Here is a 24508-nt window from a genome sequence, read left to right on the forward strand (position 1 = left end):
AAATGGGGATAAAAAAACCAGTTCCTATCCACTTTGAATAGCTGTTGTGAGGATGAGATGAGGATATACTTTACCATTGTGACGTGTTATACAAATATAACATAATATTATTACAGATTCATTCACTCAGGAAAATATATCAGCGCCTACTACAAATCAGCCCCGATGCTTGATGGAGATGCTTCAGGGATTAAAAGAGACCACAATCCTGCCCTCACGGAGCTTACAGTCTATCAGTACTTAGGTTGGAGACAGCAAAGAATTTCAAACCTTGCAATGAGGCAAGTCCTGCCACCGTCTTCCCAGGAGTTTCTTGAACAAAAGAAACAGTTCCCTGTTTCTTTTGGATTGTGTCCATCTTATTTCAAACACAAAAAATAAGCTAACAAATCAAAAAGTTAAAAATTAAAAAAAAATGTTAGCCATGCAAAAGATTTTAAGTATTTAATATAAAGAGGACATTGATCTGAGATCACTGTAGCCCTTGGGCAAAAAGGTCATCTTAAAGCAAACAGAGATAAGCTAAGACCACAGGACAATTTCCAAGGAGTCTCACCAGATAACAAAAGTTGCCTCCATCTTTTTTTTTTTTTTTTTTTTTTTTTTTGCTAAAGGGAGAAAGTCAATCTAGATTTAGCAGCCAATAAACAAGAAAGATTGAGATGTAGTGAGCACAAAGGAGCAAGGTCAGGCTGTCCTTAGCCTCCCTATGAGAGGAATCAGGGACATAATACCCCCTTTCTGTTCCACAGTGGTCTTGAAGATAAGGAAGGCTGGGCTGTGGCAAGACCATGGGCTCCTATCCACTACCCAATACTGCATGCTTCCCTATGTCATTTTTCAGGAGCACACAGAGGGTTTCCTGTGAGTCTAGGGATGGACTACATGACCCTGGTGAGTTCCCTTCACCACTGAATTCTACAGTTTTATGAAAATCACTGGGTGTGCTGATGAAACCACTGGGTTATGTTTTCATTTTTCTTTTCTTCTTTCCTTCTCTAAGTAGCTCATGGGACACAGATATGTAATTCACTAAGGATAACTCTTTATTACAATACCAGCAAGAGTGAACAGGCTGGAGCCCGACAACGTTTGGAAAATAACTGAATCTTATCCACTGGTGTCCCTCTATCCTGTGTATTCTCTCCTGCTTTCTCTCTGCTGCATCCTCACCCAACCCCTCCCTTGCAGTTATGACCCCATCTGTTCCCCATCGCCAAATGCTCTTCCTCATTCTCCCTTCTATCTTGCTGGAATGAGCCACCTTTGGTTAATGGCACTGCCCTAAAGCCCATGCTGTCCTAATGCCCATGCTGGAAGATGAGTCTTCTAAGAAATTCCAAAAACAAAACTCTACCCAGTCAAGTACATCAAGAGGACTAGGCCCAAATTATGGTAGCACTTGAGACATGGACAGAATAGCCAAATGTCGAGTTCCCATCTCCACATCTCCCTCTCTCCATGCCAGTGCTCACTAAAGTGTGCTGTGTGCATTACTGATGGGATGCCAGATGATTTTAGATTGTCTTGCTTTAGTAGTCATATATTAATTGTAATTTGTCTTATTAAAAAATATAAACATACCAGACTCATGGATTTCATAGATATGTTTGCTATGATGAGAATGAATAAAAAACTTTTAATTCATTTTAAAGAAAAATGTTAAATAAATACTAGTATGGGATATGCAAACAGGCCAAAATTGGGTAGGTGGTACATAAACACAACCAGCATTAGCTTTCCAAAAGACTAACCTTTGACCTTTGCTCCCCTGCAGTCTCTACATGCTCTGGCCACGCCCACCTTTCCAGCCCTATCTCCTGACACTTCCTCGGTGTATTATTTGTCTTTGTCCTTTGTTTATGCATTTTTTTACCCTACTATTTTTTACTTTTATACAGTTCAATTCTAGGCATATTTTAATATTCTTCATAATGTGCCAGATCTATTCAAAGTCTATCTTTTTCCATAAATCCTGAACTCAAACAAGAATACAAAATGTTAAATGTTTGAGCTGTTGAGTAAAATCTCTGTCCTCTTTTCATTCTGTCAATAAAGAAAAAGTTACTCAGCACATGGCAATTTGCAACAAAATCTCTCTTAAACGCAGTAACTACGTAGACAAAGTCGAATGCTGAAGTCATTGTTCTTTCTTTGACTCAATTCTTCCAAATAGTACCTATAGGCATTTAATAAATACTTCTCTGACATATGGTGTTTCTTTTCTATTTTAATATTTTATCATATATTTTTCTGATTTGAAAATAAATAATTTCAGGCAACTCAAAAAATCAGTAACACATAAAGAAGAAAATAAAAATCACACGTAATTGCACCTAAAGAAACACTTGATAACATATTAGTCATATTATGTTACATAATTTTATGTGCATGTGCTTTATTTTTTACCCCAAAATAGGAATTATACAAAATATACAATTTTGAATCCTGCTGTTTTTTCACTTAACATTGCCAAAAGCATTTTCCCCTGTAATTAAATACTATTCCAAAATATGATCTTGATTGCTGCATGATTTTCCATCGTTATAACACCACTTATTCAATAGTTTTATTACTGTGTGTCATTTAAATTGCTTCCAATTCTTCACAATTACACACAACACTCAATGTTATATTACTGATGAATTCCTTTTAGGATGAAAAATGTTTAGTCTCATGCAACAGCCATCAAGATTTTTATGACTATACATATCTTACATCTGAGACTAGAAAGATCACAGCAACATAATCTTTTATTTAAAAAACAAATAAAACCTTTCACATTAGGTAACAAGGAAGGAAATTTAGGTTTGTTTCTTTCTTTCCTCTTAATTTACTGAGACAAGTGCAAATGCTTCAATTAGACAGATTCATGTTGGTATGCCATTTTCAATCTTTAAAAAACATAATGGGCCATGACTTTTAATTTACAATCCTCTCTTCCATGCTGCTTGGATTTGGTTTCCCTCTTCATTTTGGCAAAATCCTCTACAGAATTATCTTATACGTGAGGATTGCAAGATTCAGGGTAGGTGCAAATATGGTGTTTTGTGAGTGACACCAGCAAATCAAGGTGCACCATAAAATGCTAGGAAAATCTGATTCAGTTTGGTCTAACACCGGCTCATGACTGGAGACATGAATTCCTCACTGGAAGGCTTCATAAAAAGAAAAACAACCCTTAAGACTTTTCCAGGGTCCACAACTTCTTGCCCTCATTTCAATATGAAACACATGGAATAGAAATGGCACTTGTTAATTCTGACAGTATTCATCAGGCATCTCTAGAGCCCATTGGGGACCCCTCTTTATTAAATATACTGGATGTCTGGCAAATACTTTGAGTATGTGTAAGAGAATCTACAGACTTAACACATTTCCACACTAGATCCTTATCACCATGGTCAAAGAACCAGCCCATTTGCAGATTAGTAAGGCACATAAATGTATTTGTAGAGCCATATTTTCAAAAATAATTGCTGATTACAGAGGGAGAGGTATAATCTGGATGAAACAGAAATGGATCTAAAAATCCCTTGGAAGGTAACTGCTGCATTAACGTGGCTTTTAAATGTCATTCTGATTTGGCAGCATGTGCTTTTTGCCCTATGCTTCATTTAGATTGCCAAAGTTATGCTGTTTTTAGTCCAATACTCCAACCACAGAAAAAATTCTGCCCACACTCCCAATTCCTTACTAATAATCCAATTATTTATAATTATTCCCATAGCACTTATGTGATACTAAGCTAAATTTACATACTCTTTTTTTTTTTCGGATAGTCCCAGCATTAGACAGGGAATGAGCCTAATTCAATGCTTGGGTAATATCTGACACATTCTCTCAACATAATCATTATTCCTAATGCAACTAAAATATAGTATTAAAAATACTTTCTGTTTACAAACTTCTCTACAATCACTTCCTGATAAGACCTCCGTGAACTAGGGCAACAGGCCAAGCCTTCCCCAAATTAAAGTGCAATTTTAATTGATTTTAAGTGGGTAACTCTAGTATGGCTAGTTCATGGGAAATTCCGCATCTACATGTTCCCATTCTGAGCGGTTACGCTCAACAATTGTTACCCAGTCCCGAAAGAGCTGGCCTCAAGGCTTGGGATCTGACCAACGTGTGTCTGCAGCCTCTGATCCTCAGCTCCTTCCCAGCTCTGCAGTTCAGAATGCAGTGGCCCACAGCATCATTTCACTTTCATTTGTCATCAGACTTCACCCTGAAGCAAATGCATCATTCACAGAGAAAGAATATTCTGTGGTACAATGAATTCTTGTCACTCTTGCCCAGTCACTAAACCACAAACTGCAGGGAAGGCACAAGGATATAATTTCGGGCACTAGGCTCCAATTATTTTAATTCCTTCTTTTCATAAAAATTACCAACAAAAGAATGAGATATCAATTCATCCATGACAGAGAGGGTCACAGCATGCTTCTCCTTCCAGGTAGGTTGGGCTGGGACACATTAGGCTCCTAATGCAACGAATTTCAATATAACCTTCTGAGGAAGGAGTTTAGAGAAGTTTCAGTGTGAGGAAAATTAAAGCAAAGAAGTTCCATGGTTGTAATCAGTTTCAGAATTGCTGCTACTTCTTCTTATTCCCATCATTCTTAACCTTAGGACATAACCAACTCACCTGGGGAAGTTTTGCAAAATACAGATGCCTGCATCTTACCCCTCTCCTCCCACAAGCTCTCCCTGCAATCCAATTCAGTAGATGTGGCATGGGGCCTAGGCATCCATATATTGCAAAAGCTCCCCAAAGTGATTTTGCCCTCTAAGGCTCTAAGTTGTACGTCTCTCTCTTTTTTCCCCTTTATTGAGGAGTGCTTATTTTCCATTATGAAGTGGAGTTGTTGGTAAGATAGCTGACTGCTTATCTGAAAGTCTAACCTTAAGAATGTGACAGAGCCCATAAACTGGGATCACCGCCACTCAACATAACCCAGTATCTCTTAACCAGGACATTCTATGACAAAATAGGATTCGTTTCCATAGTGTTGACGGATTATGAGGCACTTTATTATGTTCTTTATTATTATACTAACCACAAGCTCACTAAAACAAACAACAAATCTAAATTTAAGTAGGCTCATCACCTTCTACTCCACCATCCTAATACTCAACTGAATTCACATTTCCAAGTTCTCCCCTCCCAGTGCTACAAAGCACATTTATATGCATGACATCCCTCCATTACCATGAACTCCCACTTCCAGCTTCCCTATCCAGTGCTGGAGCTGGTACCTCCAGGGGGTGAAATTCTAGGTGGATTCTCCAACTGGGACCCAAACACACTGATCAACCTTAGTATTAGTAACACCAAAAGTTAACTCTTAATTTCTTCCAGAATGTCACTATCACAGACCATGCTGAAATCCTTCCACAGCTCCTGATTTGATAAAATATAAAGTACTAAACATTATCTATGAAGTTTATGCCAAAAATAGTCAAACTTTAATCAATCGAGATTCTAGACCTAACTTCCATCCAAGAGGGCATACAGGGATAGAAGAACAAGATGAATGACACCAGGAGGAAACAATCAGAAAAGCCAGAATCTGTGATTTTTCTAAGGCAACTGTCCTGAATTTTTCCCAAAGTAAATCACCCTCCTCCCCAAAAACAAGGTAGACAGGTTATTTTAGATTAAAAAAGCATAATAACTAAACCTTAATTGGATACTGTTTCAAAAAGAGACAACTGGGGAAATTTTATAAGGGCTGGATATCACGTGATATTGTGGAATTGTCCTCTTAGATGTGACAATGGTCTTGTGGTTATATACAAGGATGTCCTTATTGGTTAGAGGTGAACTGTCACAATATTATGCAAATTAATTTTCAAATGATGCAGCAAAACAAACAGATGACAATATATATACATATATATTTATTTACATATATTATATACAAATATATATATTTATATATACATTTACATATATAGATAGATATGGGTATAAACGTGAAAAAAGTTAACAAATATTTAATGTAAATGGAAGGTATATGGGTATACTTTATACTATGCTTTGTTTAACGTAGGTTTGAAATTTTTCATAATAAAACTTCTGGGAGGGTGGGAATTCCTTTCAGGGCTGCTTTTCCTATGCAATATTGCCTCTCCCATTTCATTTAAGCTATGTGGTTTTTTTTTCATGACAGTAAATTTCAAATATACTTTCCCATCCATACATTTCTATAAAATAGTACACGCAGGATTACCTACTGAACATGGTCTATATAACCTTATTTAAAGAATATGACCTTTTGGCAAAATTTATTAAACTACATTATGCAAAATGTTTATCTTTAAGCAACTGTATTTGAGGTACAACTTAACTGTAAATAAACTTAAAAACATTTTAGAAATAAAGCAGGAGAATAAGCACAAAACTATTTCTGTGAATATTTTCCTTGACTTTTAACTTCTTTAATTCATTAAGTTAAAAGTCTTACCATAATACATTTAAATATAAATACCATTCCAAATTGCAGAAACAAGGCGATCTGCTGTACACCTTTTAATCTAACATGCAGACGAAGCAATTCACCAAAATCCAGGCCATCGTTCTGTGGGACCCAATTATGTGCGGCAGCAATTCAACTACGGAAAATTGTTACCACATTTTATTCTGTTCCATGATGAAGAAAACAGTAAGCAATCTTGTTCAGGGAAGAGAACAGCTCATTTCCAAATAATCATTTACCTGACATTATTTGTTCCCTCACTGTACATCCTAAAGTCATTACTGATTTTCATTTTCCCCCAAAGTTATCTCTAAACTATCTTTACTAGAAAAAAAGCAATGGGTGGTGGCCGGATAGAAGTCAAATTCTGATTTGGGTGACATATTTACCATCAAGATAATAAAATCATAGAGAGTGTGTGTCTTCACTTCTAATGGTCTGCAAATTCCACTTTAAAGAACCAGCTGGCTCTGATTTATTCGCTTTTAAAATGTCTTGTACGAGTGCCACGTTAAACCAAACTGCAGTTTCACCACAGAGCATCAGCTATTGAACAGCAAGACAAAAACAATAGAATTATATAACAATTTGATTTATTTGTTCTTTTATATTTTCTTCAGAGCCACCAAGTATAAAACATTCTCCACAATCCAAAAGCAAGATTAACAACCTAAGAGTAAAGGGCCCTATGATCAATGATATTAAATATAAAAATTTCCAGGGCCAACATATTCTTAAATCAACTCATATACCTTAAGAGTGCCTCGTAATATTATTTAGTTTCCAAATATAGGTTCTACAGAAAGTGGTTTAAGTTTCTGAAGGATCCTAGTAGAATGTTTCATCAATAAAATGGGACAGCTATCATTATAAATGGGATTTTCATATATAGAGGATAAAGGTCTATGTTAGTAAAGGGACAGTTAAAATGAATTGGTTAAAAATATCCCACTGTATATTCAATTCATAGAGGCAGAAAGTAGAATGGTGGTTGTCAGGGGCTTGGGGGAGGGAGAAATGGGGAGTTATATTGTTTAATGGGTACAGAGTTTTACTCTGGGAAGATAAGAAAGTTCTGGAGATGGATGGTGATGATGGTTGCACAATAAGGTAAATGCACTTAATGCCACTGAACCATACACCTGAAAATGGCTAAAATGGTACATTTCATGTTATGCGTATTTTACCACAATAAAAAAAAAAAACCTGCATCAAATAAAATTAGGCATTCTGACTTCAACGATCAGGTTCAATGAGTAAATTTTACAGTTGTAAAATATAATCAAGGGTTTCTTTATTCATTCAACACACATTTATTGAGCTACTGTGCTCTATGAGTGAGCAGGATGAGATAAAGCCCCTAGCCACACGGAGTTTACAGTCTGGCAAGAGAGATAGTCAATAAAAAGGGAAACACATTAAAAATCATCTTTGATTTGAGGTTGTGATCTAGTCTACAAATGAAGTAAGAATGCCGCTGTGATAGAGAGTAACTGGAGATACTACAGTGGTAAGAGTTACCAGGGAAGATGTCTTGGAGGAAGTGACATTTAAACTGAGGCCTGAAGGACGAGGGCAAGCCAGCTGTGCAAAGTGCGAGTAAGTGCTTTCCAGGTTTAAGAGACGGCGAGAAGAGTGGCTCTAAGCTTGGAAACGGTCTGGCTTCTCTAGCACAGAGAGAGAGAAGGCCACTGTGACCAGAGCTTAGAGAGCAAGGGGGAAGGGGCACGCCACGAGGTCGGAGCGTTGGGCAGGGACTGGCTTACACAGCACATTCCAGGCCACGGGAAGGAGTTTGGATTTGGCTCTAAGTTCAACAGGAAGCCACCAAAAACACAATGTGTTATTTTTAAAGAGCTCTCCTTAGAGGGTTCAAGAGTAGAAATGGGAAGGCTTACAAAGAGGCTACTGAAGGACTTGAGGCGAAAGAAGGCGGTGGCTGGACGAAGGCGATGGCACAGAGAGGGAGCGAAGCCAGCAGGTGGAGGATGCCCTTGAGTGGTAGAAGCAGCAGCACTTAAAGATGAACTGGACGTGAAGGGTGAGGGAAACAGAAAGGACAAGGATGACTCCCGGGTTTCTGGCTTCAGGGGCTGGCCACGGGGCCAGTCACTCACTGAAATGGAGAATCTGAGGGAAGACCAGGCTCCACCCGCTAGTAATCAATATACAAGTTCTTCACACTTTCACCATCAAGTACCTGGTCTAGGACAGGTGATTTGAATTGAAAAGTGTGGCCCTGCATAAAACAATATTATCTGTAAATCCTGATGCTATATGTTGATCTGTGTATTTTAGCTTTTTTACGAAACTTCTCGTCCTTCCCTTCCTCTTTGTGAGCAGGCAGTTAGTCATATCGCATTCAGATACTTATATATCAACTTTATGGTCGAAATTCTTACTTCAAACACGTTTGGCCAATTCTCACAGAAACCTGAGTGTTAAGTACACATGGCTCAGACCAACAATATGTGACGGAATCCTGGCGTGGTGGGTGGGATTTCCTCCAGAGGAACTTCACTGCTGCTTCCATGAAATGACAGGGCAAGGGAATCCAAGACCACTAGCATTCTAGCTGCCAGCCCTAAGATCATTCTACAGGAAACAGATACATACCACATTCCAGTGATAGTATCAACTCTCAGAGATCTGGTGAAAAACTTAAGGCAAGGACAAAAGTTCAGCCATTTAACCACAGCTGAGAAATGCCTTGTATAAATATGGACTTTCTGTAATAGCAAGACAGATGAATGACAGTGAGATAGTTTAAATACATTGGTTTGAAAGTGTTATTTCTAGAACTGGCTTTTTATCAAGTATTCATTTGCTTATGGGTGTGTGATGCATAGGTTGCTCGTGCCTGTCTGTCTGTCTGTCTCTCTCTCCCCCTACACCTCTCCCTCACACACATGTGTGCATACACACACACACCGCTGAACTATGCTAATATATTATCAAGTAGTTCTCAAGGTGACCCTCCTATTCTCAGAATTTTTCTTTGGAAGAAAATATCTGATGAATGAAAAATTCCTGAGACTGTTTCCAGCCCTGGGTCTGGCGCTGAACTCAACTGAAGAAAGACAAGTTGGAAGAAAGCACAAGCATTACTCAGAACACGTGAGTGAACTGTGCAGAAGACAGACACGGAAGCTGAGGGAATGGGAGAGGTGGCAGTACCAAAACCCAATTATGTAGATTTAATTAATCAACAAAAGAAGATTCTTGACAAAAATCTGTGCATACTCAGATATCAAAAAATGGCAGAAGATTGATTTTCTGAGAAACCAAAGACTAAATACATTGGAACCCCGGAACTATGTTTTTGCCATAATTTTACGGTCATCCGTTGTTAAGACCTACCACATGGATTGAGAATGTGTCACTAACTGGACAATCATGGTGGCCTCTTGGCAGCTTCATTGGTATCATACAGGTTTTGATGTTCTGGGACACTTGTGTGTTTTACAGGTGACAACTGTTTTATATAAGAGAATAACAATTACACGAATAAGGCATCACATTCTTTGGAAGTAATAATTATCTCCCAGGCATCCCAGGAAAATGATCTGCAGAGCTACATATTAATATTATACTATACAGGCAGATAGCCCAATCTAGTGGTAGCTAAGTTTTGCCTAGCGCAGCCAGTGGGACAAGGGTATATGGCTCAAAAGTTTCCATTCTATAGAACTGGTGAAAAAAACCTGAAGTTGCTCCTGAGACTATGAGGTCTACAACTATTAAATCGTGTACTGTCTGAACACTAACAGGGCACTGTGTTACTCTGTTCTTTCTCACCACTTACTAAAGATTTACATCAGCTTGGCCAGACATTGGGGTTTCATCTGAGGCAGCTAGTTAGATACGCGGAAAGAGCATATGGTTAGAAAATAATAAGAGACAGCATTAAAAGTGGTTTAACATGCCCCAGGAGGCAAGCCGAACACCACAATTTTCTCCAACTGTGGAAGAAAAAACAACTTGAGCCAGACTTTGGCTCTCTGGATGTATGAACAGGTCTATACTGTATTCCCTTGGATATTTACGAAGCATGTTAACAATAATTAAAATTGAATTTTCCAAACCTTTAAGGGTAAAAGTTAGGAATATAATATCAACGACCTTGGAGAGTGTTATAATTCAATAGACATCATATTCACCATCCTGGGATTTAACTACTGATATCCAAAATTCACAACTCCTGCCTGGAGCAAGTGTTCTTAGGCTCCATGCTCGTGCAAATACCCTCTATTCAAATGTATGTTCCATTTCTGCAGTAGTTTTATGGCTAAAAAGTAGCGCTGTTAGGCTATCAGCATTCAAATCCCTCTAGTCCAGGGTTCTTAACTTGAAGATCACAATTGGGACTCAGGAGGTCCAAGGTGCCCTGCAATTGCGCATTAATCACATGTATGAGTTTGATAGATCTGGACACAGTCAAGTGGACCCCGTATCTGAGTGCCAGATCCAAGTGGGGCAATCACATGTTTTCTTCAAGAAATTTGGAAGTGGGATTGAGAACACTGGTCTTCAGCTTTCAGGTTGGCTGGAACCTCGGTGATGTGACCCCAGGAGCTATGGGGACTATGTATTTGAAGAAGCACAGAGCAGGCCATTTGCATGGAGGAATAGGGACAAGGTCTGCAGGGAGGAGCAAAGACAGAGACCACATGGCCCCAAGGAGAGGCTGAGAGAGCATCTGGATCCTGTGTCCAGCCCTCAATAAAGCCTTGCTACACCCCTGCCCTTGAGTTCCTGGCATACTCCAGGCTCCTTATAACAAACTCTCTTTCTGCTTAAGCTAGTTTCATTACTTGCAACTAACTGGATTTGACCCAATATAGCGTGTGCATTGTACCTTGTTGGAGGAAGAGAGTCCAGCTTTCATCAGATCCTTAAAAGTATTTGTGGCTGAATAAAGATATAAACCTCTGCACTACTTAATAAGTCATTAATAAGAGTGTGACACTACTTTGGTAACTTGTCCAGATTTATCAGGGTTTCATAAAATATATAACTTTACATTCTCAAAGGAAAGTGAAAATATAAAACCTCTCCCAGTGAGCAACACCAGCCCAAATAAAAGCCACTCCAAGCTATCCTCTAACCTCACTTATAACTCAAGAGGGGGCCACACAGAAACACACAAACTTGCAGGAAAGTTATCACAGCCATATACAAATTGGTAGTTAACTCTTAGTAACACACAAAGTTCTAGTTGATTTTCCCCAAATGGCAGCAGGCATTTATGGAGGATTTTACCTGATCTGTTTAGCAGAATTCACAGCAGAGGCAGAAATGAAAGGCAGTAAGCCTAAAAAGTTAGGAAACCTACTTTCCAGTCTCGGCTCAGCAACTAATTTGCTGTGCACCCTAAATCAGACACTCCACCTGTCTGACGGACTTTAAGGGGCTGAGTCACGAACCATTCAGACGCCCTGGTGGCCTTTCAGCTGGCCTGAGCCAGGACAGCAGCAGCCAGGTTAGAGAGAGAAGGTTGTTTTCCATCACCTAAGAAGGGACAGCGTGTAGAAAGATGTGTCTGACAGAAGCTCGTTTTGCCACCAGACTTGCTCCTCCCACACTTCTCATTTTGGTGAAGGACATCACCACAGCCCAGATCACTCAGTTCACAAACCTGGGTGCAGGTGTCACAGAAGCCCTCACACCCCACGCTCAATCATCCCCGCAAACCCTATAAAATTGACCACCACAACAGCTTCCTAATTTGCCCCTCTGCTGTAACCCAACTGTCGCTGCTTTACTGTAGACCCCATGTCCTGTAACCCCACAGGAGTGAACTTATCTCAGTCGGGACCTAACGCACTTTGGGAAATGGTCCCTACCCACTTCATCTCTTGCCACTCCCCGAGTGCAGTCCCTCTCCAGAGCCACTGAGTGAACTGTACTTCAATTCATGGCATTATTTCCAATCCATATGTCTTTGCAAATGCTGTTCCCTTTGCCTGGAAGGCTCTTCTTCCCCCTATTTTTCCAGCAAATTCCTCCTTCTGGAAGTCTTCCCTGACCACCTTCCTCTTCTTTCCTCTGTGGCACTAATTAAACTCCACAGTAATCACTGATTTATATGATTGCCTTTCATCAGATTGTGAGCCTTAAGGGTAAATAATTTATCTCATTAAACTTTGTACACCCAGAGCCTAGAATAGTTTGTGGGTCCACAGTAAGAACTCAAGTACTTACGAATGAATGAATATGAAAATTAGATCCCTTCCAAGTTAGTCTAAATCCATAGCCTTTTACAATATTCATTCCCTTTGCCCAAGCCATAATTAACTACTTGTGATTGCCTGAATCTATCACATTTGATTTGAATCCTAAAACTCTGATTATCAATGTGGCAGGGAGCAGTTACTCTCTGAGTCAGTTTCCTCTACCTCCCCGGGTTGCGTTGAGTAGTAAATGAAACCATGTATATAAGATAACTACCAGAGTTCCTAATGCTTCTATTTTTCCCTTCCTCCCACATATATCATGGTTACAGATTACTGATGTATTATGCTACTCTTAAAAACAGAGAATGCCACTGACTGACAGAGGACAGAACATATACTTCTTAATCTGCTCTGCAGGGCTGATAGATTTGTTCTAAGTTATCTCTACTCTCTTGGTTGGCCCCCTCTTGTGACCAACAGTTGGCATTGGCAAAATAGAGCAAAGGTAAAGGCTGATGTGCAGGTCAAGTCCAAGCCTGGATTCATGAAGCCCTTGCTCTGAGCAAGTTGAAAAGCATGGGTGGAGCGCTGATCCACCCCCTCCACACTCCCTTTCTCTTGAGCCACTTTCCAGCCAGCAGCAGTCATGTGCCCAGGTCTGGTCAACATGATGCAAGTGGAGGCCCAGCAGGATGGGAAGTCAAGGAAAACTTTTCATTCCCTGATAAAATGAAACACACTCATCTGGATTACTCCCTTGTCCTTTATCCTTTTCACCCTTCTAGAAAGATGAGATGCCTGGAAGTCCATCAGCTAACCTGCAATCACGAGGACAAAAGTCCACGCACTAAGGATGGTAAAGCAGGAAGAAAGAAGAGCCTCTGTCCTTGACGACATTTTTGATACCACCAAATTCACTTGTGACATAAAAAAACTTAACCCCTACTTGTTTAAGCCACTGTGGTTGGGTTTTCTATTACTTCATCCAATTCATTCCTAACTGAGACACGAAGTGCATGGATTTTGTGGTCATTTGACACATATATGACAATGATCCAAGAGTAAGATATTGCATTTCTGGAATTTTTATGTAGCATGTATTTTAAAGATTGAGAGCAAAAAGATTGAGCAAAGCAGGTCAAGTGCAGACATAAATTTCACCCAAATTCAAAAGAGAATTCCAGATATTATTCCTTCATGAACTCATATTCTAAAACTCAACTTAATTTTCCTTCCTGGCAACTGGATAAGGCGTCTAATGTTGAGACATGACTAGCCTCTGGTAACCTGCCTTAATACTCTGCTCTCAGATGGACACACATTTTTCAAATTAATCAACATAGAAATGGTCATGTGTATCATCACCATCATAAGAGTTACTGCCAGCTCTTATTTGTAAAATATATTCCATTTTTTAAAAATAAGCTCACTAATACCTCTGTTTGAAGACCATATTTCTCTACTCTATTTTCTAAACACTTAAGATATTTTTTACTGTGATATGCCTCATATACCACCCTTAACTGAAAAGAAAGACCACTATCCCCTGCCCCAAGTTCCCAATTGTTATATGCATTTGATTTGTTACCATAACAATCATAAAAATATAACTAATACAGTGGACATCTGGAACTAATGGAATTCTGGAGCTGTTCCCAAACAGTGGCAGTTTCAAACTATATGTCAATAAGAATGTACTGAAAAGAAGGCAAAGAGCTATGTAAATGCCAAGAAGGCTTGTGGGTAGGGAGAGACTGGAAGGGCATTGAAAGGTAATTATTGCATTCCCATCAGCACGGGGAATTACTCGATCCTTAAATGGGGTAACAATGCTGATACCTTATGCAAACACAGACAGTCTATACAACCAATAAAAACAAAGTCTTAGCTTTAGAATCTATTGTTTTGGCTCAGGGAAGGGGAAGGGAAGGGTGGTAAATGAACTTTTATCACAATTTTCTTTCCACTCCCTCCCTCTCACTCTTGTGAGTGTGAGAGGAACTGTTTCTTTTGTTTTGTTTTAATCCCAGATGTTGTTGTTAATTTGAAAAGATTCATCTAGACCTTGGAAAGTCTTCTGATGACAAGCCTGATTTGAGAGAAATGCTTAGCCCTTTAATACAGGAAATTCCATAATTATGAGCTGGTTGTGCCTCAAAAGTTTATGTATAAGGTGAACTATGGAATCTCTCATTTTAGAATTGGAAAGAAACTTATAGAAGAAGGAAAAGAAAACAAACTTTTATGGAGGATTGTGCTGGCTACTTTTACATGCTATCTCACCTAATTCTCACAATTCTCTGAGGGAGATTTTTTTCCCCCTATTTTACAGAACAGGAAACTGAGGCTCGAGAGTAAAGTTAAGAAACTTGCCCGAGGCTACACAAAGATGAAGTGGCAGAACGAAAACTCTAATTTTGGTGTTTTTGATTCTAATCTGTGCTTTTCCCACTCTACCAGTTTAACTTTCTCAAAGCAATCACACAATTTATACAAGGATAAATTAAAACTCCAAGAGGTAAAGTAATTTTCTCAATGTCACAAAACAGATTAATGGAAGATGGAATTAAGACCTAGGTGTCTCAAATCTTGGATCAGGCCCTGTCTGTTAGTTCATACCTCCTCTTAGGTCTCATTTCTTTTTGTCTTCCTGTACCCTGGAATTAAATCACAACCCTCAAGATTAAAGCAATGTTTATACTAGTGTCAGTGTCCTACTCTTATACTCCTAAATCTTGTGCTATATTAAAACCCTCAGTGCAGTGTTGAAGTGTCTGCGTGAAATGCAAATTATTCCAGTCTTGTTTTCATAAATATATTCACCCTAAGCCATGACAACACAGAAGCAATTCTGGGTGTCAGCTGAAAAATATATATACTAATATTTACAGCAGAGGTACTTACTTCTGCAGAATGAAGCAGGAGATGAGATGGGAAAGCCCAAATAGGCATTGGCATTGTTCTAGTACAAATGTTGAGCGGTGTATAGTCTTTTATTAGCTTTGTAGCTAACATACATATGACATTTATTCTTTAAATGTGTTATATATTTCATCAAAAAGTATTATAAGTAGAAAGGCTAAGTCACACACATATACACACATTGTATCTACAAACTGATACGGAAGCACCATAGACACCTATGTGACCACAAATTATTTACTCTCGGATCTTCAGTTTTCTTAATTATAAACAGAAATAATAATAGGGTGTTTGTAAGAACGATATGAAATAAAGTATGTAAAATATTTACTCTTGTGTCTAATAGCAGCTCTTTTTTATCCTGTGACAATGATACTGTGAATAGAAGAGATCTTTTTACACAGGAGGCATCATTTGGTTTCCTCTACATCAGGTAGAATTGATACTCATTTGTACACTACTCATACATAAGGCCATACATAATGTGCTGTGTTAATTTCACCTATACACATGGTATTTATGTTTTTATATAAATTTCACACACCGTTCCTTCATGTCTTATTCCCTTCCTTGCCACTTTCCCATGTTCTCTCCTTGATCCAAGACTAAAGGCTCCCAGCACTGAAAAATCTGTGCCCAGTTAAAGGATGTCATGCTAATTCTGGCTGTTCATTATTGAGGAACGTGCACAATCCTTGTTAGCCCAGCTTGAGCTGCTGCAGCTCTGATCCACCTCCGCAGACTCACCCCACCCCACGTCTACACACAGGGCAGAGATCTGGGAAAACTATTTGGCATCGTCTGTATTATCCAAGAACATGTCTGGTTGTCTCATCCCAGAACGCCCTTCCCCCTTCAAAAGCCTTCTCATCCTTTCAGCCCAAACTTAAACACTTCATTTTGGGGGAAGCCTTGCAACTTCATCAATCAAAATGAACATCATCTTCTGAGCTCTCCTGGTGCACTGCCTTTACACTGCCTATTTGGCACTCACACCACTTGGCCTGTGGTTCAGATAGAAGCATACAGGTCATAGTCTACCAGATGGTAAATTCCCTGGGAGGAGGGACAGTCTCTTGTTTGTCTCTGAACTCTCATCCTCTAGCCCCAAATGCCAGGAAGAGAAAACACTCAATACATGTTTGTTGAACTGAACTGTTAACAAGGTACAAAAATTGTTCTTGTTTCCCTTTGGGTCATGCACAACTACCAACAATTATACACATTCCTTAGAGGAACTCATGTGAAGTTAATTAATTCTCCAACTCAGCAGGTTATCAGAACCGAATGTACCCAACTCATCTACATGCTAAGATAATAAACAGGCTTTTGCCTTCTCCATTTCTAATGGTGGTCTCTGAAAGAAACTTTCCACCAGCTGTATAACTCAAGTATCTCCCAAATAGAAGATTCTAAGCTAAAAGGCTTTTACAAGGTAGTACTATACCTGACCTCCACAGCCTTATCTCTCAAAGACAGTTTTACTCTAAATCATTTCAGGAGAAAATGCAGCATCTACAAATTTAATTTTTTACCATCATAGAACATATCTATGCATACTTCAACAGCTTAACAGGGTAAGGTTTTAGGTGAGTACAATGAACCTCAAAGGTTAGTGGCTTTCTTTTCATATCAGTGGAATCTTGGTGCAGTTTTGGAAGAGTCTTTATGACTCACCTTCAATTTTCATCCACTCACAGCATGAAACCACCATGAAATAGTGGTTGGAAAGAAGGATTTAAAATCAAGCTTCAACCATGGCAGATTCGAAATCCAGCCAATGCCAGCCAAATATGAGCTCGAAAGTGCTCATAAGAAGAGGCTAAGGTTTACAAAACAATCCTCTTTGATGAGTTAAGTACAAGTGAATCAGAAACATATGGGTTAAATTCCCCTTGAAATACCCATGGATTTAAAATTAAGTGGAAAAGTGCTTGGCAAAGCATAATTTCCAGGCATCTGAAATGCAGTTAGAGATCATTTTCTTTGAGACCTTAACAAGAGGGGCTCCCTGAGATCTCTTGAACAAAACGCCAGTTACTTCTCATGTCAATGTCAGGTACTTCTCATAGTGAAGAGAGTGGTTGAGCTCAGACTGTGGACACCAAGTCTGATCTGAATTCCAGTCCCACCCATTGTCAGCACTGTGCTGCTGTGTAACCTCAGAGAGCCTCGATTCCTTCATGTGTCAAGCGGAGATAATAACAGCTCCTTTTAGGGTTGTTAAGGTCTAGGTGAAATATTACATGTAAAATACCTAAGAGGTGTCCCAAGCACATAGTTTTTATCAGTGAGATTTTTGAAATCATCACCCAGGAAGGGGCTAATAACGGAGTGATTTAACTTAAGAAAAAGCTTCTTAAAGCAATGTAAAACACCCAAGAGACACAAATTAATAAGCAAAATCACCTGCCCCAACTTACAGACTTTTCGGATGCCCTTCTTTGTAGCAGACTGCACCAGTGAAGGAAGGGCTTTGAGGTTCCTAAGCCCCAGACTAATAGTTGGCTTGAGCACACAATACACAGCTACAATGGAGAGGGTCCATGTTTTGTGGGAAAACGCAATGTGGTAAGCAGAAAGATCAGCACGTGGAACCAAAATCTCCATTCATTCAAGTTTGTTAACATTATGTGAATCTCTGACTTTTAGGATCAGAAAGGTCCTAACTTTTCTTTACAGATGAAGAAACTGAGCTAAGGAAGAGAAATGATTTGCCCAAGGTCACATGGCTCTTGAAAAGCACCAGAACTCCATTTCCTGCCTCCTCGTCCAGTACTATTCTCACTAAATCATGTTACAACTCTGGATGCAGGCCTGATAAACTCTGGTGCCAAGTAGCAGTTGGTTTCCCCTCTAGCAGAGCAATGGAAGGGGCAGCAGAGTCCTTTTTCACCTTGGAACATGCCAGAGATGGCGTCAAGAAAGCCAGGTTTAAACCAGGTCAGCCAGAAGGGTTTGTCTAAAGCACAGCTGAGCAAGCTCCATTCAAGCCAGGATTCCGTCAGTACAATGGGTGTGTCAGCGACAAAGTTGAGTGAAGTAAGTTCAAGCCAAGTATTCATTGAGAAGGCTAGGCAAGATGAGGCCAGGTTGGGGAAGGGAAGAGAAACGGATCAGGTGGAGGTTGAAGGAAAGGTACTAGACCACTGGGCTTTCCTCTACAGCATCTTTCCTCCACTGGGTCTACGCTGAGCATACTTAGCTGTTTGTGGAGGGTCTCTGTGACATTGGCTATCATTTGATACATTTGCATTTGCAAGATTCTCATTTAAAAATAAAACTTAACACTCGTTGAAACACTATGTATAAAATATAATTAAGCCACCACCAGGAGATGAATTCGCCACGACTAAGGCTTTGAGGTCTGAATAACTAGGCTTCCCTTTTAGTGGCTAAGTCACAAGTTAGAGTGGCTTTTTCTTCCCCCACTCAAATATGTTTTCCTATAAAAGAACTCTTAAACAGGCTGAGCACAAATAATAATTAGCACCTGAGGTCCTCTCAGCTGGGCAAAGCTACTGGCCAACCCCATTTCCCCCCCTCCTATTTGAATTCTCTGTGCTCCAACTAACTGCTCAATCTTCAATCCAACACATTTCACATATTTCTGTTTTATTTTTAATTTTTTTGTGAAGAAGATTGGCTCTGAGCTAACATTTGTTGCCAGTCTTCCTCTTTTTGCTTGAGGAAGATTGTCACTGAACTAAAATCTGTGCCAATCTTCCTCTATTTTATGTGGGACGCCACCACAGCATGGCTTGACAAGCAGTGCTAGGTCCATGCCTGGGATCCAAACCTGTGAACCCGAGGCCAGCAAAGCAGAGGGCACAAACTTAACCACCACGCCACTGGGTATATTTCTAAGCATACATCTTTGCTTCCTTCAAGTACTTCTCATGTCAGAATATCTTCCCCAAGTTTATCAAAATAATGTAGTCCAAGATATAAAGAATTACAAATACTTGAATATCATTTTGAACATCACTTCAACATTATTACCATGAGGCTTAGGTTTTTGGTATCTTGGTAATCCCAGGAGGGAGGCTTAAAATTATTAGATCTATTGCAAGCCAGGATATAAAACCCTTTCTAAGCAGGTACTCCCTAAAGTGTAGTATTAAGGGAAGCATAAATTATCTAAGTCATCTTATAGCCCAGTCAAGCAAAGCATAAAGTGATTTTGCTAAAGTAAAGGCTATTTTGGCATACTGACAACTAGCTTTGGAAATTCTATACCTAAGAAAATAGGTAGAGCTGTGTAAAGGCAAAAAAAATCATATATCTGGCCACAGTATATACTAATATAAAAACAGAGATACATGAATAGTAGAGGAATCAGATTCAGAGAGAAGATTAAGTGGGAATAGACATCAAATATGTTTTCAAAGAAGCAGAGCCTGTGGGGTGACATGGCTGGGTCTGATTTTCTGACTGCCAATTTTTATAAAGCACGGCAGTCTTTGAAGTAATGTGGGAGTAGCTCTAGGTGCCATATAGCTCTGACTTTCTGGTTAGAGATTACCCAGCGAGCTAGGGAGCACTGCATACATTCATATACACACCCTTGTAGAGAAACCCCACTTACCTGATTTTCCATAAAGAATTCTGTTCAGAGCCCTTTGAATTCACACTGGGAACAAGAAGTGCTGATTATCTGAATTTCAGACTAGGAGGCAGGTGAATAAAAAGGCCTGCCCTCCCTCACCATATGCCCCAAGGGTCTCTGTAAATGAAAAGAGCAGAAACCAGGGCTCTGCTGAGAAATATTCTTTATTTAAAGTCACTGGAAACATTGACTACAGAGCACTACAGAAGGGAGTAAGAGGACTGTGTACTGCAAACCATTTTCTCTATCTTAGGTATGTGTTCCTTTGACAATTTATTGGCTGGAACAGCCTGGTTCTTTTCTTAACAAATTGTAGCCACAAATATATTATGTCTAAGGAATTTTGAGACCCCTTCGAAAGGGAGCTCGATCCAATCCTCAAGGCTCCAGGCACTTTCAGCATCGTCAGAGAGCTCTCCAGGAAGTCTGGCGGGTGGAGGCTGGGTTCCCCCAGACTGAAACCCAAGAACTCTCTCATTAGAGGAGTCTGACTCGAGTAAAAGGCCTGCTGAGGACACAGACCAAGGATAGGCAGGCAGACCTCTGCAAGGAGCCAGGGTCCTGAGCAAAGCACAGATTTTACAATCCTCAAAAACTGTCTGCCAACCCAGGCAAGCTATGAACCTTGCTGTGTCCATGAGAACTAAGGAGAAGATGTAAACTCCAGTCACTTCCCAGAATGGCTGGGTAAAAGCTAAGACCCTGAACTGCCAAGAGGTTTCTGCAGCACTCAAGTGCAGAATGGATTTACTCTGGCAGTGGGGAAGTGGTTGAAAGAGATGATGGCATTTACGAAGATAGGGATGATAGAGGAAAGTTTTCATATTGAGTAGCAGAAAAATAATGAACAAAATATATTGGGAAGGAAGACTGAAAGTACTTTATTCACAAAACCCTTCTTTTACGGAGAAGACAAGGCCCGTGAAATTGGGAAGGAAGACTGAAAGTACTTTATTCACAAAACCCTTCTTTTACGGAGAAGACAAGGCCCGTGAAATTGTTCAGTATGCTCATCATTTGCCTTCAGTCATCTATCATCTGCGAGAGTAAGTTTGTCTATTTCTACTTTGCACATGTATGAAGCAAAATGAAGTAACAGATGCTACACAGGAGAAGCCAGGCTCATATAATAAAGAGTTTTGAGGCAAGAATGCAGGATTCATGGGCCCTTTGTTCCTGATGGACACACTAAAGGTGACTTAAATTACCATTGTATGAAACCAAGCTTGCCCTGGGTTTAATGCAGGGGTTGGTCAAATTTTCTCTACATCATACCCTTATCTGAAACCATCCTACGTGCATTCTCAAACATGAAGATGAGACAGGCAGAGATGAAGCTCACACACCCGAAACCAATAAAGGATCCTGGTTAATGACCTGGTTCTGCCACCTACAAGGTAGTTATTCAAATCACTTGATCTTTAAGTCTTGGTTTCCTTATCTACAAAAGTGGATAATATTTAACAATATTTTTCTCAGAGGGTTGTGGTAAGGATTAAACGGGATAATATATATCAAACGTTTTCCTCAGTGGGTGCTCAAAAAGTAGTCACTATTATTATTACTTATGGAAAGGAGGGGAGACTCAAACATTATTCCCTGGGAATTGGGATTCCCCACCCTCTTGGTAGGTAGGTGCACAGTTTGTCCCACGTGATATGGGAATTTCTAGTATAAGGATAATTTGCATTTGATACATACTGGACTTGTAAGTATTCCTTGGCCTTCTTCATGTGAGCATGTTATGATACTCTAATTACAAGGAGAGCTCCTAAACTTGAGGATCCACGGCTTCAATTTCTTTTGGATTTCTCCAAAAGACTTCAACAAAAGTTGACTGAGCCCTGAACAGCTCATATACTCAAGGATTTTAATGCTGGAAGCAGCCTTGGAAATTGTCTAATCCATGCCACTTCATGTCACGGTGAAAAGAATCCAGTTGTGGAAGTTAGACATCCCACCCTGTGTGACCTTCCTAAGCCATGTAACCTCTTTGGGCCATAATTTCCTCATCTGAACAATAGAAAAAGTACCATACTACCCACCCCCTAGAGTTGTTTTGAAGGTTAAATAAAATAATGTATTCAGAAACAGTCGGCAAACTGAAAAGCAATGAGTTGTCATGATTATTATCACAGACTGGAAAACTAAGCCTCAAGAGGGGTGAGTGATTTGCCCAAGGTCACTCACATTCCCAGTGATGAGTGGTCTGTGGAAGAGGAGCCGTAAGATCACGGGCATACGTGCGAAATCACAGTGACTTATCTTTTCAATCCAATTAGTGATTTCCTTAAAACTAGCTGAATCTGCAGTCTTTCCCTTCCTGGCCTTGATCTTTAGAAATGTTAATTACCTTCTGCTACAGGGAGATTTAGGTTCCAGTGCCTATGTTCATGTAGCCTGGGCAGAGTCAAAGCAATTACCTGTTAGGGTCCTGCAGTGAATGTCAATGCTTTAAATTTTTATATTACTTTAAAATTCGGAACAATTCCCAATTGGTCCATGCATTCAACAACCTTCAAATGAAAATTTCATTACTGTTATACTATGGGAAATTATCTTTGTCTAAATTAGAGACTACACCTCTTAAATAACAGTAACGTTCTTAGGTCATCGAAGTTCATCTTTAAGTGTTTTACACAGTCAACCTACTCAACAGAGCAAAATATGAAGGCAGGACATTCTTCTGGGTATGTAGGTTGCTTGGTGTAAGCCCACCTGAGGAGCCTTGCAAATTCCTGGACTGAAACCCAAATGGTTCTGATTTCCGTTGGGGACCAAGAATCATATTTTTACTGAGCAAACTGAGCAATTATGATGCAAGTAATTAGCAGACCACATTTTGGGAAACATTGGCCCGGAAATTAGAAGACTGATTTCACATCTGGACTCCCATCAGTTCGCTGTGTGACCCTTGGTAAGTAACTTTGCTTCACTGGACCTTCATAGCACCCTCTAGAAAAGGCAGAGGTTGGGCAGAAGGTCATCAAGCGGTTCCTGCCTGGAGACCCACGCTGTGATGCTGTGAATCTTAGGCAACTCTGATGAATGATACACCACAAATGGACCATGCATTACTGCGATGTGTCTACCTCAGAGAAACTTTACATATTCTTTACATATTCCGAAAGAGCATGCAACACAGTAACTTACAGCTTTCTTTGCTTTAATAAATTTATCTATTTATTTGCCAAATGGTGGCCAGATTGTGTATTACAAATAGAGAATTGGGTCAATGTCAGGAGACTCTAAATGGAACAACCCTTCATGCATGGGCATGAAAGTTTTGTTTTTTGCCATCAGCAGAGTGAAATGTGCGTACCTTTAAACAAATCCAAGCCTTGGATTCATTAGAAACAGAAACATATTTCTAAAACCAAAGTATTTTCATTTTCAAGGATAAAGTTCTGCTATTTTTAGAGATGGCGCTTAGCTGGTGATGGCCCACTGGTGGATCACCACTCACACACTAGCCTGCCAACTTGCAAGTGGGCAGAATAGCTCTGCCCCCAGTTTGGGGAAAGCATCTTCCCTCCAGTGGGGGCCCCCAATCTAAATCAGGTAAAAAGAGCAGCCCGCACAAGACCTGTGCTCACAATCTCTCCATTTAAGTGAGAAGGGAAAAATTTATTTATTGTTTTAATCAATATTTTGAAAGACTCTAATTTTTTTTTTTTTCCCTGAGGAAGATTCACCCTGAGCTAATATCTGCTGCCAATCTCCCTCTATTTTCTATGTGGGCCGGCATCACAGCAGGGCCACCAACAGACAAGTGGTATATGTCCACACCTGGGAACCAAATTTGGACCACCAAAGTGGAGTGTGCCGAACTTAACCACTAGGCCACTGGGGCTGGCCCTAAAATTTTTAATGAAACATTTTAAATCCAGCATTCATTAGTTTGTCCTTCCTTTAATGAAGAGGTTGTACTGCATTATAGTTAGATGTGTTTTTATCTATTTGTAAATTCCTTTAGAGCAGATTTACCCAGTAACTAGCTCTACAGTTCTTGGCACATACGAAGTCCTCGATAAATGCTTGAGGAATGAATAAATGAATGAACAAGGAACAAATAAACCACGAAGAAGATCTTTTCCTCAGGGTCCTGTCTAGAGTTCCTTGATGGACCAAGTCTATCATCAATACTTATGGAGAACCTACTGGCTGCCAGGCACTGTGTCAGGCCCTGAAGACTCAGCAGAACACAGGCAGTCAGCTCCTGCTTTCCGGAAGCTAACTTTCTAGAGGGAGAGAGATAATTTTAGGTTAAGTGTTTTTAAAAACATAGTAATGTGATAAAGAGGGACTGCAGAAAC

General features: G+C 39.7%; 1 protein-coding gene across 2 annotated transcripts in view; it reads right to left on the minus strand.

The window, feature by feature from the left end:
- The window catches only part of FBN1 (fibrillin 1), a 227174-nt gene that overhangs the window by 125216 nt on the left and 77450 nt on the right, over positions 1-24508 (minus strand). The window lies entirely within an intron of this gene.

This window comes from Equus quagga, chromosome 2 (assembly GCF_021613505.1).
Source record: "Equus quagga isolate Etosha38 chromosome 2, UCLA_HA_Equagga_1.0, whole genome shotgun sequence".
Taxonomy (NCBI): domain Eukaryota; kingdom Metazoa; phylum Chordata; class Mammalia; order Perissodactyla; family Equidae; genus Equus; species Equus quagga.